Consider the following 15,686-nt stretch of genomic DNA (forward strand, 5'->3'; position numbering starts at 1 on the left):
TTATCGTAAACCTTCTCATTTCCTCCATTTATTTAATTCGTTACGAGTCTTCACCAAGACGTTATGTTCACGGAAGCATGCGTTCAGTGTATCGAGACGAGAATATAGATAGAGAAGATGTAGACGCGTATTCCACCTTATTACTCCGAAAAGTTACATGCCAGTTCTAATACCGTAATTAAACGTTCACAAATCTGAGCACATAAAATTTCCAGATCCGATCGGCAACAGACCATAGATCCGATCAAACGATAGCATCATATAGCACATAAAAGCAATTTAGGCATCTTCCCTAAATGAGCTAGTGCCCGTGTCTATTCAGGTGTACTTCCTAAAATATATTACACACACTCCTTACGATCATCTCTTAGCATTCTAAGTTTAAGTCTAGAAATTTCCTAAAATTCCTAGTTCGCTTAAACTATTGCTCTGATACCAACTGTGACATCCCCATTTTTCACGGCCAGAAAAGACCGATTTTGTTTATGATTTATAAAAATCAGAGTTCCTCTTTTAATAAAAATGTTGCGGAATTTGTTCACAGAAAAACATGATAAATACATTATCAAAGCATTTCCGAAGAAATGTATTTTTATTCCTTTTAAAACCTTGGGATGTCATTGTGAATACAGAAACATAAGCATAAACAGAACTTACATTCATTTACACTAGTGATCTACATCTCTTTTAAATCTCTCAGTGTAAAGTGGCTTCGTATCGACACATGTGATACAAATAAGCATGAGTGGATCAGGTTGGGAAACCTGGTGAGTACATAGGGTTTTCAACCCACAATAATATAATTATTATGTTTAATCATCAAACAATCAATCAACCCAATTACCCATCCCCATTATCTGATTTACTCTTAAGGATCTACCCTAAGAATCAGCTATTCCTCATTCATTCATTCCTAAGGATTATGCTAAGGAATAGGCACGAAATCCATCGTTGTTAGGGTTTACTCAACAGGCACTAAATCCATAGTTGCCAGGGTTTGCTTATCAGGCACTAAATCCATAGCTGGCAGGGTTATCTCGTTTATTGACAGTATCGTTTCCCAGAATCCACTTGCAATACATGTCATTGGGTTTTTATCTCGTTTATCGACAGTATCGTTTCCGAGAATCCACTCGCAATACATGTCAATCGGGTTTTAGAGTACAGCTGGTGAATACACAGTTCAAATAACACCGGTTGCGAGCATGCTAGTGTTTCACTGGACTGTCTAGAATAGTCTGTGGTTGTCATCCATACTCTGCTAGATGACGGGGCCAACACTTGGGTAAAAGGCTTCTCTCATGGTTCACCTCTCACCCTTATCTCATGGTCTATATCACCTCTCATCATTTTGTTTTTGTCACACAGCAACTATTTCATCTACCCATGTTTTACCCAACACATTTTGTAGATGTAAAATACATATACAGTTTAAATAATTTAAAACATGTATAAAAATCTTTCACCCAGCATAGACGGCAAGTATACAGACAATATGCGCACATAGCATGTAATTTATATTAAATACTTCATATCTATGTGTATGATGAAAGTAACTATGCACTCACTTGTTAAGGTGGTGATTCTGAACTCAGACAGCGCTTCGCTTCTTAAAAATAATTTCCTTCGACGAAACCTAGTATTATTACCACTATATTTTAGTCTAATATTTACCGTGACTAATTATTAGTCTTATTATTATTATTATTATTATTATTATTATGATTATTATTATTATTATTATTATTATTATTATTATTATTATTATATAAGAGTTTAAACAATATTTTCCAACCACTATGTATAGACAGGGCCAGACATAAAACACCGGAGGGCAGGACCATTTTGGCATATAGCACTTCTAAAATCCAACAACCCTATGCGACCCTTTAAACCAGATTCCCCGTACCGCGAGTAGTTAAAACGATATTATAACGACACTTATATAAGTCATAATAATAGGCCAAATACTCATTATAAGATCCTACTAACATTACTATGTTGAAACATAAGCTATACTAAAGATAGGTTAGACGTAGCTCACTTAGAGCGAGTTTTCTCAAAAATCGGGTTTCGCTGGAGCAGCGTTTTCAAGCCAAAAGGCTCTTTCTCGGGGCTTCGGGAGCCTCAGGGCTTCCTTCGGGTGCTAGGGAGTTTATCTAGACTTTAGGGGTTTAAGGAGAGCTAGAGAGAGAGTATAGAGAGAGAAAGAAGAGGGTTGAGGGGTGAGGAAATGAGGGAACCCGACACTCTTATTTATAGGCTGAATTTCTGATGGACTCGACGAGTCGGTCCACTGACTCACCGATTCAGTGCCATGTGTCATCATCTGATGGCTTTCCGTGGAGAGAAAGCAACGACTGTGATCGCGCCACGTCACCCAAATTCGCACAACACCCTCCCGACTTAAAAAAATCATAAATCCCACATACGAGCTCCGTTTTTGATGTTCTTTTTTCCACACGTAGGTAAAAACAAAATCTACAACTTTCGTTTAGACTCCGTTGGCTAATTCTGGACCGATCTTAAATTTAACAGTAGGAGGAGATTAGACTGTTAAATGACCGCGAAGAATTCGTAACTCCTTCATACGGACTCCGTTTTCGTCTGTATTTTTATCGTTGAGTTCCTATTATTGAGATCTTCAACTCTCATTTAGGTCGCGTAGGCCAAAACCCGCTCGAACTAAAATTCGAGTTTCGGGCCGTGCACTACTATGTCAAATCTTAGAAAATTCATAACTTCCTCATACAAAGTCAGATTTGGGCGTTCTTTTTTTTTGTATGTTCTTGGTTTAACGTGTACTACAACTTTTGTTTAGATCACTAAAGCTAAAAAGTCCTCTCTCATAAACTCACTATTTACGTTTCCCGGTGTCGTGTCGGTTTCGTCGCGAAACTTCGCCGGGTCATAACTTCTTCGTTATAACTCGGATTTTGGCGTTCTTTATATGTACGGAACCCTTGTAACATACACTACCACTTGGTTAAGATTACTCCTTCTAAATAATCTTCCATCAAAAAGTCATTTTTGATGCTTATTGTCTTTAAATTGACTAGCCCGAATCTGCGGGCATTACAATTATCTCCCCCTTAAGATGATTACGTCCTGGAATCATCAACGAAACAGGGCTGTATAATGACTCCATATGTTATCTCTTCATCCTAAGTGATAATCGTATCTTCTGTGTTGCTTCAAACGAGTATCTAACTCTTGGACTCCATAACTACAGGCGGTGCTCGATCTTGCACCTGCTCCCTATCTCACGTTGGACTCCAAATTACAACCTTCAAGTCACAATATCGATCCTTACTGGAGACTTCTTCTTCTTCTTAACAATCTTAGGATTACTACCGTGGACCGATGTGTCATATTGTAATGACCTATCATCGTATGTTGCAACGCTTAGACTCAGGTCTTTTAGAGTCAAATTTCCAGAACAGACTATACCTTCCTTCATGTTCTAATGTGATACAATCACATTTTAGCATGTAGAATTTCTAGCTACCAACTTCTTTAACAATGAGCGTGATACTTTTATTGATCGCTTCGATTATCTTTCACTTCAATCTTCTGGCTTAAGTCAGATGCTACATCGGACTTGGTTCTCTGAACCATGTAACATACTCGTCTTAGTCAGACTCAATTTGATATGACCACTAGGGTCGGAATAAAAACAATCTTCTTAGTCATTACCGAAACAATGGTAACGACATACTTGAATAAAATGGTATCAATTACCAGCTTCTTGGTAACATTGTAACTTTCCCTGATCCAAGTGTGAGTCTTGTGCTCCCGGTAGTATAGGCATCTACTACCATTCACACCTACTCATACTCGTCCCAACTATTGTCTCGCTGTCCCCAAGTTCTTATTTCATAAAATTACAAAACAATTTAACACATACGAATGTGTCCAAATAATCATAAATATTTCCCTAGACTCTACTAAGACTTCTTCCATGCATATCCTCAACAACAAGTATGCTTCAACTCGGTTGGTGATGAAAACACCAGACGATAGGACCACTTTAGGAATTACACCAATCGTTCTATCATCCCGCCAATCAGATGTGTACATTTGTACGTACCATACTCCTCTATACGTAATGTTATTTTATCAAACGTATTCTAAAAGCAAGATACCACTCTTACGATATCTTCCGATAGGTATCATTCAATATCATAAACCTTCTCATTTCCTCCATTTATTCAATTCGTTACGAGTCTTCACCAAGACGTTATGTTCACGGAAGCATGCGTTCAGTGTATCGAGACTACAATATAGATAGAAAAGATTTAGACGCGTATTCCACCTTATTACTCCGAAAAGTTACATGCCAGTTCTAATACCGTAATTAAACGTTTAGAAATCTGAGCACAAAAAATTTCCAGATCCGATCGGCAATAGACCATAGATCCCATCAAACGATAGCATCATATAGCATCGTAAATCATTTAGCACATAAAAGCAATTTAGGCATCTTCCCTAAATGAGCTAGTGCCTGTGTCTATTCAGGTGTACTTCCTAAAATATATTAGACACACTCCTCACGATCATCGCTTAGCATTCTAATTTTAAGTCTAGTAATTTCCTAAAATTCCTAGTTCGCTTAAACTAATGCTCTGATACCAACTGTGACATCCCCATTTTTCACGGCCAGAAAAGACCAATTTTGTTTATGATTTATAAAAATCAGAGTTCCTCTTTTAATAAAAATGTTGCGGAATTTGTTCACAGAAAAACATGATAAATACATTATCAAAGCATTTCCGAAGAAATGTATTTTTATTCCTTTTAAAACCTTAGGATGTCATTGTCAATACAGAAACATAAGCATAAACAGAACTTACATTCATTTACACTAGTGATCTACATCTCTTTTAAATCTCTCAGTGTAAAGTGGCTTCGTATCGACACATGTGATACAAATAAGCTTGAGTGGGTCAGGTTGGGAAACCTGGTGAGTACATAGGGTTTTCAACCCACAATAATATAATCATTATGTTTAATCATCAAACAATCAATCAACCCAATTACCCATCCCCATTATCTTATTTACTCTTAAGGATCTACCCTAAGAATCAGCTATTCCTAGTTCATTCATTCCTAAGGATTATGCTAAGGAATAGGCACGAAATCCATCGTTGTCAGGGTTTACTCAACAGGCACTAAATCCATAGTTGCCAGGGTTTGCTCATCAGGCACTAAATCCATAGCTTCCAGGGTTATCTTGTATATCGACAATATCGTTTCCGAGAATCCACTCGCAATACATGTCATTGGGTTTTTATCTCGTTTATCGACAGTATCGTTTCCGAGAATGCACTCGTAATACATGTCAATGGGTTTTTAGAGTACAGCTGGTGAATACACAGTTCAAATAACACCTACAGGTTGCGAGCCTGCTAGTGTTTCGCTAGACTGTCTAGAATAGTCTGTGGTTGTCATCCATACTCTGCTAGATGATGGGGCCAACACTTGGGTAAAAGGCTTCTCTCATGGTTCACCTCTCACCCTTATCTCATGGTCTATATCACCTCTCATTATTTTGTTTTTGTCACACATCAACTATTTCATCTACCCATGTTTTTGTTGGATAAGGTGTCTAAGTCCATAACTATTTCTGGTATGTACTTGACCCGACCCGGCATGGTCCATTTGGGTTGCATGGCACCATGCAATTGGATAGACTAAATGAGAGAAATAACACTTGTGGTTTATTAATATATTATAATTTCTAATATATTAATAGTATTATTTAATTAGTATTGATCAAGAATTAATCTAGGATTAATTAAGTGATCAAAAGATGACTAATTAAATATATGGGTTGATCATGTAAATCATCCATAACTTGTATAGTGGGCTAAAAGGCTCCATGGATAATCAAGTTGGGTTAAACCCATTGAATGCTCCATGGAGGCTCCATGGGAGTTACAAACCCATGGGTCATGGAAATGAAGAGTCATGCCACATTAGGGTTTACATGGTGTAACCCTAGATGTAACACACTATATAAGCAACATGTTCTCCACCAAAATCGGGACACTAAGAAACAAGAGGGCTAGAGCCGATTTTGCAAGTGTAAGATTCTCTCAAAGTTTACTCCTTTGCATTTGGTGTTGTATGAAGCATTTGAGGCATCACACTTGGGGTGCTAGGCTCACAAGGTTTCAAGGATCATAATCAACAACAAGGTAAGTTATTCTATCTTTCATTCAAGTTAAAAATGTTCCCTATGTATGCTAGATAGGAATATAACCTTGGAATTCAAATTTGCATGATTATTAGACAAACATAGATCCAAGGTTATTATGGTTGCATGTACACTTAGGAAGTCTTAGAATGCTCAAAACCCATCAGTGGTATCAGAGCCTAGGTTTGTTTGTTGTTTTTTTTTGTGTGTAAACAGCTTGAAAAAAAAATCGTTTTTATGTTTTCTGCTCGTATGAAAGTTTACACATTTGTTGCTGGAAATGGACTAGAAACATTACCCTAAACTTTTTTGATGTTTTAAAGCTTGTTTTAGATGGTGTAATGTTTATGCTAATCCATTTACAATGGCAATTATTAAAATTACAAGTTTTTTTAAGTGTAATTTTTGATTCTTGAAAGTGTTCATATTCATGTTCTTGAACTTATGAAGATTAGATGATCATAGGAATTGTTTGTAACCTTCATGGTAGTTTAATTCATGATCATAATGTGTTTTAATGGAGTCCATAACTTGTCCTCAAGTTATGGAAAACCAAAAGTCTCACTTTTATTAAAGCCATTAAAAGAACACAAGAGTTATAAAAATGAAGAGTCTTCATTTTTATTACTCAATTAATTCATAAGTTATAAGAAATGAAAAGTTTTGGAAATTCACAAAACTTGCCCTCAAGTTTTGGAACATGTGAAGTCTTGATTAAAACTTTAGTTCCAACCCTTAGAATTTTAAAAGTTAAAATTCAACCCTTATACTTTATAATATTATATGTTACTAATATATATATATATATATATGTATAACGTCAAGTCGTCTTACCGCTAGTACGCCTCATTCACGAAGCTGGTCTATAAGGGGGGTATAAGGTTGTTGCCTATAAAATGACAACTTAATGGGTGTCCACTCTCACCCACCGCTTCCTTGATCGGTGGAGGGTCGTTAGCCAAACGGGTAAGACAAGGACTTATAAATTCTCATTAAAAGTATGATGAATATTATAAAGCAACTAAATGGTTTTATTAAATTCTCAATCTTAGTTACTTTAGGAAAATGTGAATAAGGTGCTAATCCATGAAATTACACTTTACACTTTGTTTAAGTCGTTGGTGGAGCGTGTGTGGTTAACCGGCACACTAACTTGGACTTAACAAGGTAGGTAAAGGGTGACTTAAGGTTTACCATAGCATCGGTGGAGCGTGTGTGGTTTACCGGCACATCGATTGAGTGATAAACCTTGAGGGTACCAAGTGATTTGCATGGTTACTTCACACCTCGTTTTGTGATCCTCGGTATCCCAGTCACAAAACTTGGAGGGCACACTCGAGATTGAAACATGCCTTTGAAAAGTTCATTGAATCTCAAAAGAATCTAGGAATTTCTAAGAACCAATTAAAAACCTAATATTTATATTTCGTTTTTCATGGTGGAAATTGGTGAATCGTCATTCACCTACCTTTCAAATATGTTATAGCTTGGATTACGGCATACCTCTTCTAAGTTATAATATATTGTGATTGGATCCTAGCCTTAATATTACATTTGGGTGTTTTATTAAGGACTCTCTTAATATCTAAACTAATCTTGTTCTCTTCTTTCAGATGTCTTCAAACAATGCTGCTTCTGGCTCTAATCCTAATGGCTCCTTTACCCTTATGAACTTGTGTGGGAAAGTCACTTTTGATGGATCCAACTTCAATGAATGGATCAGAAACATCAGGATGATTACCTGCTACGAGGACAAAGAATATGTCCTTGACAAGGAGCTTAAGGAGATTGATGAGACCACTGCAACTCCCCAGGAGATCGCTGACTTCCGGGCACATGAAAGGGATGCTACAAAAGTGGCATGCATCATGTTGGCCACCATGACAGCGGAACTCCAAAAGTCCTATGAGGACTTCTACCCTTTTGAAATGCACCAAGATCTGATGGAAAGATACCATCAAAGTGCACGACAAGAGAGGTATGAAATCATATGCTCTATCATAACAACCATGATGAAGGACGGGGAATCCGTCACGAGCCACATGCAGAAAATGCAAAGGTATGTGGATCGGTTGCTGAAGCTTAATGTGAACTTCCCTGAGGAGCTTGAAATAGATATCATTTTGCACTCCTTACCATCGTGCTATGATCAATTCCGCATGACATATCACATGAATAAGGAAGAGGTCACACTCAGCAAACTTCAGGGACTCCTCAAGACCGCAGAAACAGGTCTTAAGGGTAAGTCGGTTGTTAACACTCCTACTCCAAACTCCGCCCCGGTTTTGGCAATCGGGAAAGGTAGAGGGAAGAAGAGGAAGAGCTCTTCGAAGGGTACCAAGGCTAGGACCCTTGATGGCTCTTCTTCAAGTGGAACCAAGAAAGGTTTTGTCACTCCTTCTTCTGACCCTAAAGAGGCTGAATGCTTCTATTGCCATGAAAAGTCACATTGGAAGCGGAACTGCCCAAAGTACCAGCAAGATGTGAAGGATGGGAAAGTTAAACCCAACCATGCAGGTATTTACACTATCTTATCTAATAACTCACCCCATTCTAACTCTTGGGTCCTTGATACCGGTTGTGGTATTCATATCTGTTCTGATTTGCAGGGACTAAGAAGAAGTGAGAATGTGGAGCATGGAAGAATAAACTTAATCATGGGGAATAGGAAAGCTTTACCTGTCACCAAGATTGGAGTTTATACTTTATCGCTAAGTAGTGGGTTTAGTTTAGATTTGAATAAATGTTGTTATTCGCCAGAAATGGCAAGAAATATTATTTCCTTTCATGCATTGTATAAACAAGGTTTCACATTTTCATTTGATAATGAAGTTGGTTCGATTAATGCTTTCTTTTATAATGTTCTTTATTTTAAAGCATTACCTTGTGATGGTGTGTATGAAACTGTATCTGTGGTTGATAACTTAGGAAATAATGTATTGTGTATTGATTCTGTTAATGATAATAACTTGGATAAAGCATCATTATGGCATTGTCGTCTTGGACATATAAGCAAGAAACGCATAGGCCAACTCCAAAAGGATGGAGTATTGGAGTCATTTGACCTAAAGTCAGATGATAGTTGCGAATCATGCTTACTTGGAAAAATGACAAAGTCACCCTTCACAGGCTCTTCTGAGAGGGGTGAAGGTTTGTTGGATCTTATACACACGGATGTGTGTGGGCCCTTCAAACATGCCACAAGGGATGCTAATCGTTATTATTTGACTTTTACTGATGATTACAGTAGGTATGGATATGTCTACTTAATCAAGCATAAGTCAGAGACTTTTGAGAGGTTTAAAGAGTTTAAACAGGAAGTCGAGAATCAATTGGGCAGGAACATTAAGATGCTTCGATCCGATCGAGGTGGTGAGTATCTTAGTTTAGAGTTCCTCGACTATCTTAGGTAATGTGGGATTGTCTCACAATTGACACCTCCCAGGACACCGCAGTTGAATGGTGTAGCTGAGAGGCATAATCGAACCTGGTTGGATATGGTTCGTTCCATGATGAGTCGAGCTTCGCTACCAATCTCATTTTGGGGGTATGCCTTAGAGACTGCCGCCCATATCCTTAATCTAGTTCCCACAAAGAAAGTTGCCAAAACTCCTCATGAGATGTGGACTGGTAAAGTACCCAAACTAGACCACATTAAGATTTGGGGTTGCGAGGCTTTCGTGAGACGCGAGACTCATGATAAGCTCGAACCTCGAAGTGAGAGGTGTATTTTCATCGGCTACCCACAGAAATCCTTTGGTTACCTCTTCTACATACCTAGTGAGAATGTGGTCTTTGTAGCTAGGAGGGCGTTCTTTCGAGAGAGAGAGTTCATAAGCCAAGGAGACAGTGGGAGGCAAGTTGACCTTGAAGAAATTCAAGAGTCAAGTGGTGAAGGAACTTCAAACCCTAGCACTCAACTTGAGGAGGAAACTCCTGTTGAGCCAATTGACAAGTCTGTACCTCTGAGGCGTTCCACAAGGGTTAGGAATGCACCTGAGCATTACTATGGATTCCATATTACTGCGGAAGGTGATACACTTATCAGTGATGAGACACTGATAGGTCTGGATGAACCTAACAATTACGCGGAAGCCATGGCAGGCCCTGAGTCAGCCAAGTGGAAAGAGGCAATGGACAGCGAGATACAGTCCATGTATGACAATTAAGTTTGGAACTTGGTTGAGAATGTACCAGGTCGTAAGACTGTAGCGTGCAAATGGATCTTCAAGAAGAAGATCGACATGGATGGTAATGTACACACTTATAAGGCACGACTGGTTGCAAAGGGTTTCTCACAAACTCCGGGAGTTGATTATGATGAGACCTTTTCTCCAGTGGCCAAGATTAACTCTATTAGGGTTCTGTTAGCCATAGCCGCATTTCATGACTATGAAATATGGCAAATGGATGTCAAAACCGTTTTCCTTAATGGAAAGTTGGCTGAGGATGTTTACATGAGTCAGCCAGAGGGTTTTGTCAACACAGAGTACCCTAATAGAGTGTGTAAGCTTGAGAAATCCATTTATGGGTTAAAGCAAGCACCTCGCAGATGGAATCTTTTCTTTGATGAGAAAGTCAAAGAATTTGGGTTTTCTAGGAGTGAAGATGAATCTTGTGTATATGTCAAGGCTAGTGGGAGTATTGTTAGCCTTTTGGTATTGTATGTGGATGACATACTACTCATAGGAAATGACATCCCAACTCTGCAGGAAGTTAAGTCCTGGCTTGGGAAGTGTTTCTCTATGAAGGACCTAGGATAAGCTGCCTATATTCTAGGGATAAGGATCTTGAGAGACCGGAGTAAAAGACTAATTGAACTTAGTCAGAGTACTTACTTGGATAAGGTGTTGAAGAGATTCAGTATGCAGGACTCCAAGAGAGGAGAGTTACCCATCCAGAGTAATGCCAGATTGAGTAAGACACAAAGCCCTAGTACTGAGGCTGAGATAGCAGAAATGAGTCGAATACCTTATGCTTCGGCTGTAGGATCGATCATGTATGCTATGACGTGTACTCGACCTGATGTAGCCTTTGCTTTGAGCATAGTTAGCAGGCATCAGGGGAACCCTGGCAAGGCACACTGGACTGCGGTAAAGAATATCCTCAAGTACCTACGGAGGACTAAGGACTGGGTCCTTACCCTCGGTGGGAGTGAAGACTTGAGAGTTGTAGGGTATAGTGATGCTAGCTTTCAGACTGATAGGGATAATTTCCGCTCTCAGTCAGGCTGGGTCTTTACCTTAAATGGAGGAGCAATTTCTTGGAAGAGTTCCAAGCAAAGGAGGCGATATGGCTGAAGAACTTCATTGGAGACCTTGGAGTTGTACCAGCTATTAAAGAGCCAATGGAAATTTTCTGTGATAGTGAAAGTGCAGTTGCCTTAGCCAAGGAACCAAGGGATCACGGGAGATCCAGACACATCGACAGAAAATACCGTTTCATCAGACATCGAATAGAAGAAGGACTCCTCGTGGCAAAGAGGATATCATCGGATGAGTATCCAGCAGATCCCCTCACGAAGGGACTGACTCGGGTTAAGCATCTCCAGCATGCTCGGAGCATAGGGCTGAAGGATGATATTAGATTTAGTAGTTAGATAACCTTGAAATTTGTAAAGTGTAATTGACATTAGATGATGAATAAAAGGTGTTTTATTTATGAGTAAAGTGTTGCTATCTCTTGTCGATCATTTACTATATTTCTTTTGCATGTTTTGACTTCCAGAATAATTATGTTTGGTATATCATATTATTCGAACCTCCACAGTCGATCATATGTCGGAAGTAGGTATGAATCAAGACTGTCATGATTGGTTGCAGAGGTCTAAGTTGTTGGACATGGCTACAACACTCATGAGTGCTCATAAGTTCTGAGCATTGGACTCAACCCACGCTCACTGGAATCACTTCATGGAATTTATCTCGAGTGATCGTGAGACGGTAATATCATATAAGTCTTCAAACCTGGAGATATGATTTGTTACTTATGAGTTGGTTATGCATTGATTGTACGTTAACGCATTGGTAACTCGATGTTATAAAACGTGCTTTTGTGTATAATTCAATGAGTGGTAGAACAAACATATGAGTCGAAGTTTATCTGTTCCTTCTTGGATTAGAAGCTGATATCTGGGCCCCTCGATGATTTTTGTTTTGACCTATGTACCGGGCCCGGTCAGAACTAAGTTGATGTGTTCAATTAAGTTCTTTGTCAAACAAATCGGAAATCGGGAAACAAACTGCTGGACAATAAGTAAGATATTGTTCCATGTATTTGTCCGGCTGATATCTAGAACAGAGGATTATATGATCACTTATCTTAAATGGCGTATCATCATCTTCTCAGTTCCGAGAGACCTTGAAAGAGCTACAATTGCCGATCGGTTCCTGAAGTATTGCAGTTATAGTTATTAGACTTATCCAAGTGGGAGACTGTTGGATAAGGTGTCTAAGTCCATAACTATTTCTGGTATGTACTTGACCCGACCCGGCATGGTCCATTTGGGTTGCATGGCACCATGCAATTGGATAGACTAAATGAGAGAAATAACACTTGTGGTTTATTAATATATTATAAGTTCTAATATATTAATAGTATTATTTAATTAGTATTGATCAAGAATTAATCTAGGAATAATTAAGTGATCAAGAGATGACTAATTAAATATATGGGTTGATCATGTAAATCATCCATAACTTGTATAGTGGGCTAAAAGGCTCCATGGATAATCAAGTTGGGTTAAACCCATTGAATGCTCCATGGAGGCTCCATGGGAGTTACAAACTCATGGGTCATGGAAATGAAGAGTCATGCCACATTAGGGTTTACGTGGTGTAACCCTAGATGTGACACACTATATAAGCAACATGTTCTCCACCAAAATCGGGACGCTAAGAAACAAGAGGGCTAGAGCCGATTTTGCAAGTGTAAGATTCTCTCAAAGTTTACTCCTTTGCATTTGGTGTTGTGTGAAGCATTTGAGGCATCACACTTGGGGTGCTAGGCTCACAAGGTTTCAAGGATCATGATCAACAACAAGGTAAGTTATTCTATCTTTCATTCAAGTTAAAAATGTTCCCCATGTATGCTAGATAGGAATATAACCTTGGAATTCAACTTTGCATGATTATTAGACAAACATAGATCCAAGGTTATTAGGGTTGCATGTACACTTAGGAAGTGTTAGAATGCTCAAAACCCATCAGTTTTACCCAACACATTTTGTAGATGTAAAATACATATACAGTTTAAATCATTTAAAACATGTATAAAAATCTTTCACCCAGCATAGACGGCAAGTATACAGACAATATGCGCACATAGCATGTAATTTATATTAAATACTTCATATCTATGTGTAAGATGAAACTAACTATGCACTTACTTGTTAAGGTGGTGATTCTGAACTCAGACAGCGCTTCGCTTCTTAAAAATAATTTCCTTCGACGAAACCTAATATTATTACCACTTGATTTTAGTCTAATATTACCGTGACTAATTATTATTATTATTATTATTATTATTATTACTATTATTATTATTATTATTATGATTATTATTATATAAGAGTTTAAACAATATTTTCCAACCACTATGTACAGACAGGGGCAAAATATAAAACACCGGAGGGCAGGACCATTTTGGGATATAGCACTTCTGAAATCCAACAACCCTATGCAGCCCTTTAAACCAGATTCCCCGTACCGCGAGTAGTTAAAAAGATATTATAACGACACTTATATAACTCGCCGAGTCGGTCCACTGACTCTCCGAGTCAGTGCCATGTGTCATCATCTGACGGCTTTCCGTGGAGAGAAAGCAACGACTGTGATCGCGCCACGTCACCCAAACTCGCACAACACCCTCCCGACTTTGAAAAACCATAACTCTCGCATACAAGCTCCATTTTCAACGTTCTTTTTTTCCACGCGTATGTAAAAACAAGATCTACAACTTTCATTTAGACTCCGTCGGCTAATTCGCGACCGATCTTAAATTTAACACTAGGAGGAGATTAGACTGTTAAATGACCGCGAAGAATTCGTAACTCCTTCATACAGAATCCGTTTTCGTCTGTCTTTTTATCGTTGAGTTCCAATTAATAATATATTCAACTCTGATTTAGGTCGCATAGGCCAAAAACCGCTCGAACTAAAATTCGAGTTTCGGATCGTGCACTGCTATGCCAAATCTTAGAAAATTCATAACTTCCTCATACGAAGTCAGATTTGGGCATTCTTTTTTTTTGTATGTTCTCGGTTTAACGTATACAACAAATTTTGTTTAGATCACTAAGGCTAAAAAGTCCTCTCTCGTAAATTCACTATTTACGTCTCCCGGTGTCGTGCTGGTTCCGTCGCGAAACTTCGACGGTTCATAACTTCTTCGTTATAACTCGGATTTCGGCGTTCTTTATATGTACGGAACCCTTGTAACATATACTACCACTTGGTTAAGATTAATCCTTCTAAATAATCTTCCATCAAAAAGTCATTTTTGAGGCTTATTGTGTTTAAATTGACTAGCCCGAATCTGCGGGCGTTACAAGGAAACCTTGAAGTAAGTTAGGGCTCGGTTCATAACTACAGACCAGAAACGAGCACACAAAATTTCTCTGTATCGTGAAGATGAAGTGGTTCTTTGGAAAAATTGATTCCAGATGACAGATCCATAATCCAAGTTGATTCCATGGAACAGACCCTAGATTAAGTTATATAAGACCTTACTAGAACGGTCAGACACAATGACTCTTTCCGATAAACCCTTGAATAAAAGGGTAAACAACCCATTCCACAGCGGCGGCAAGAAAGGTTTTCTGAACTTGGAGAGCAAGGAGATGTCACCAGTGTACCCCATATAGAAGAACTTCTCGATGATATAGGTTGCAAGAATCGATTCAGGGTCGACACTGACCTCTGGTGTAATGAACCCTAGAAGCTTGCAGAAGTGGGGCTTTGAAATCGATGTTTTGTGATTGGGAACCTCAAAGTGGATAACATCGTCTGCTTTGTTATAGAGAGCAGTAGAGAAGGCTTTAGAAAGATGAACCAGTGGAACTTTTTCAGCCATTATTAACGCCTTCATCGGTGGCGAGAACTTGAGACATTCAATCATGGGTCTGAATAGGGCATTGTAACGAGATGCATCCAGATCGAGGATCATGTTCTGGTTTGACTTAACAATCAACATGATTACTGAAGCTGACTGGTAGGCGAAGGAAACGTGCTCAGATGAACCAGCCATGGATGCTATCAGAGAGATGATGAACAGTAGAGAACGAGAGCAGATTTTGCTTTAAGAAATCGAGAATCGTGTTTGTGGTGAGAGAGAGTGAACCATTTGAGAGCCGTTTATACGGTACATGATGAGTAGAGAGAGAAACCTTTGTTTCACATTCCTACATGCTGAAAAATTATCCAATAAAAGCGTGCCAGCTCATCAATGACTTTCTGAAACCGTTACAACAACCACGCAGTTTCAGGGA

Source organism: Lactuca virosa, chromosome 3 (assembly GCF_052849685.1).
Source record: "Lactuca virosa cultivar CGN04683 chromosome 3, Lactuca_virosa_CGN04683_v6, whole genome shotgun sequence".
In the NCBI taxonomy this organism is placed as follows: Eukaryota; Viridiplantae; Streptophyta; class Magnoliopsida; order Asterales; family Asteraceae; genus Lactuca; species Lactuca virosa.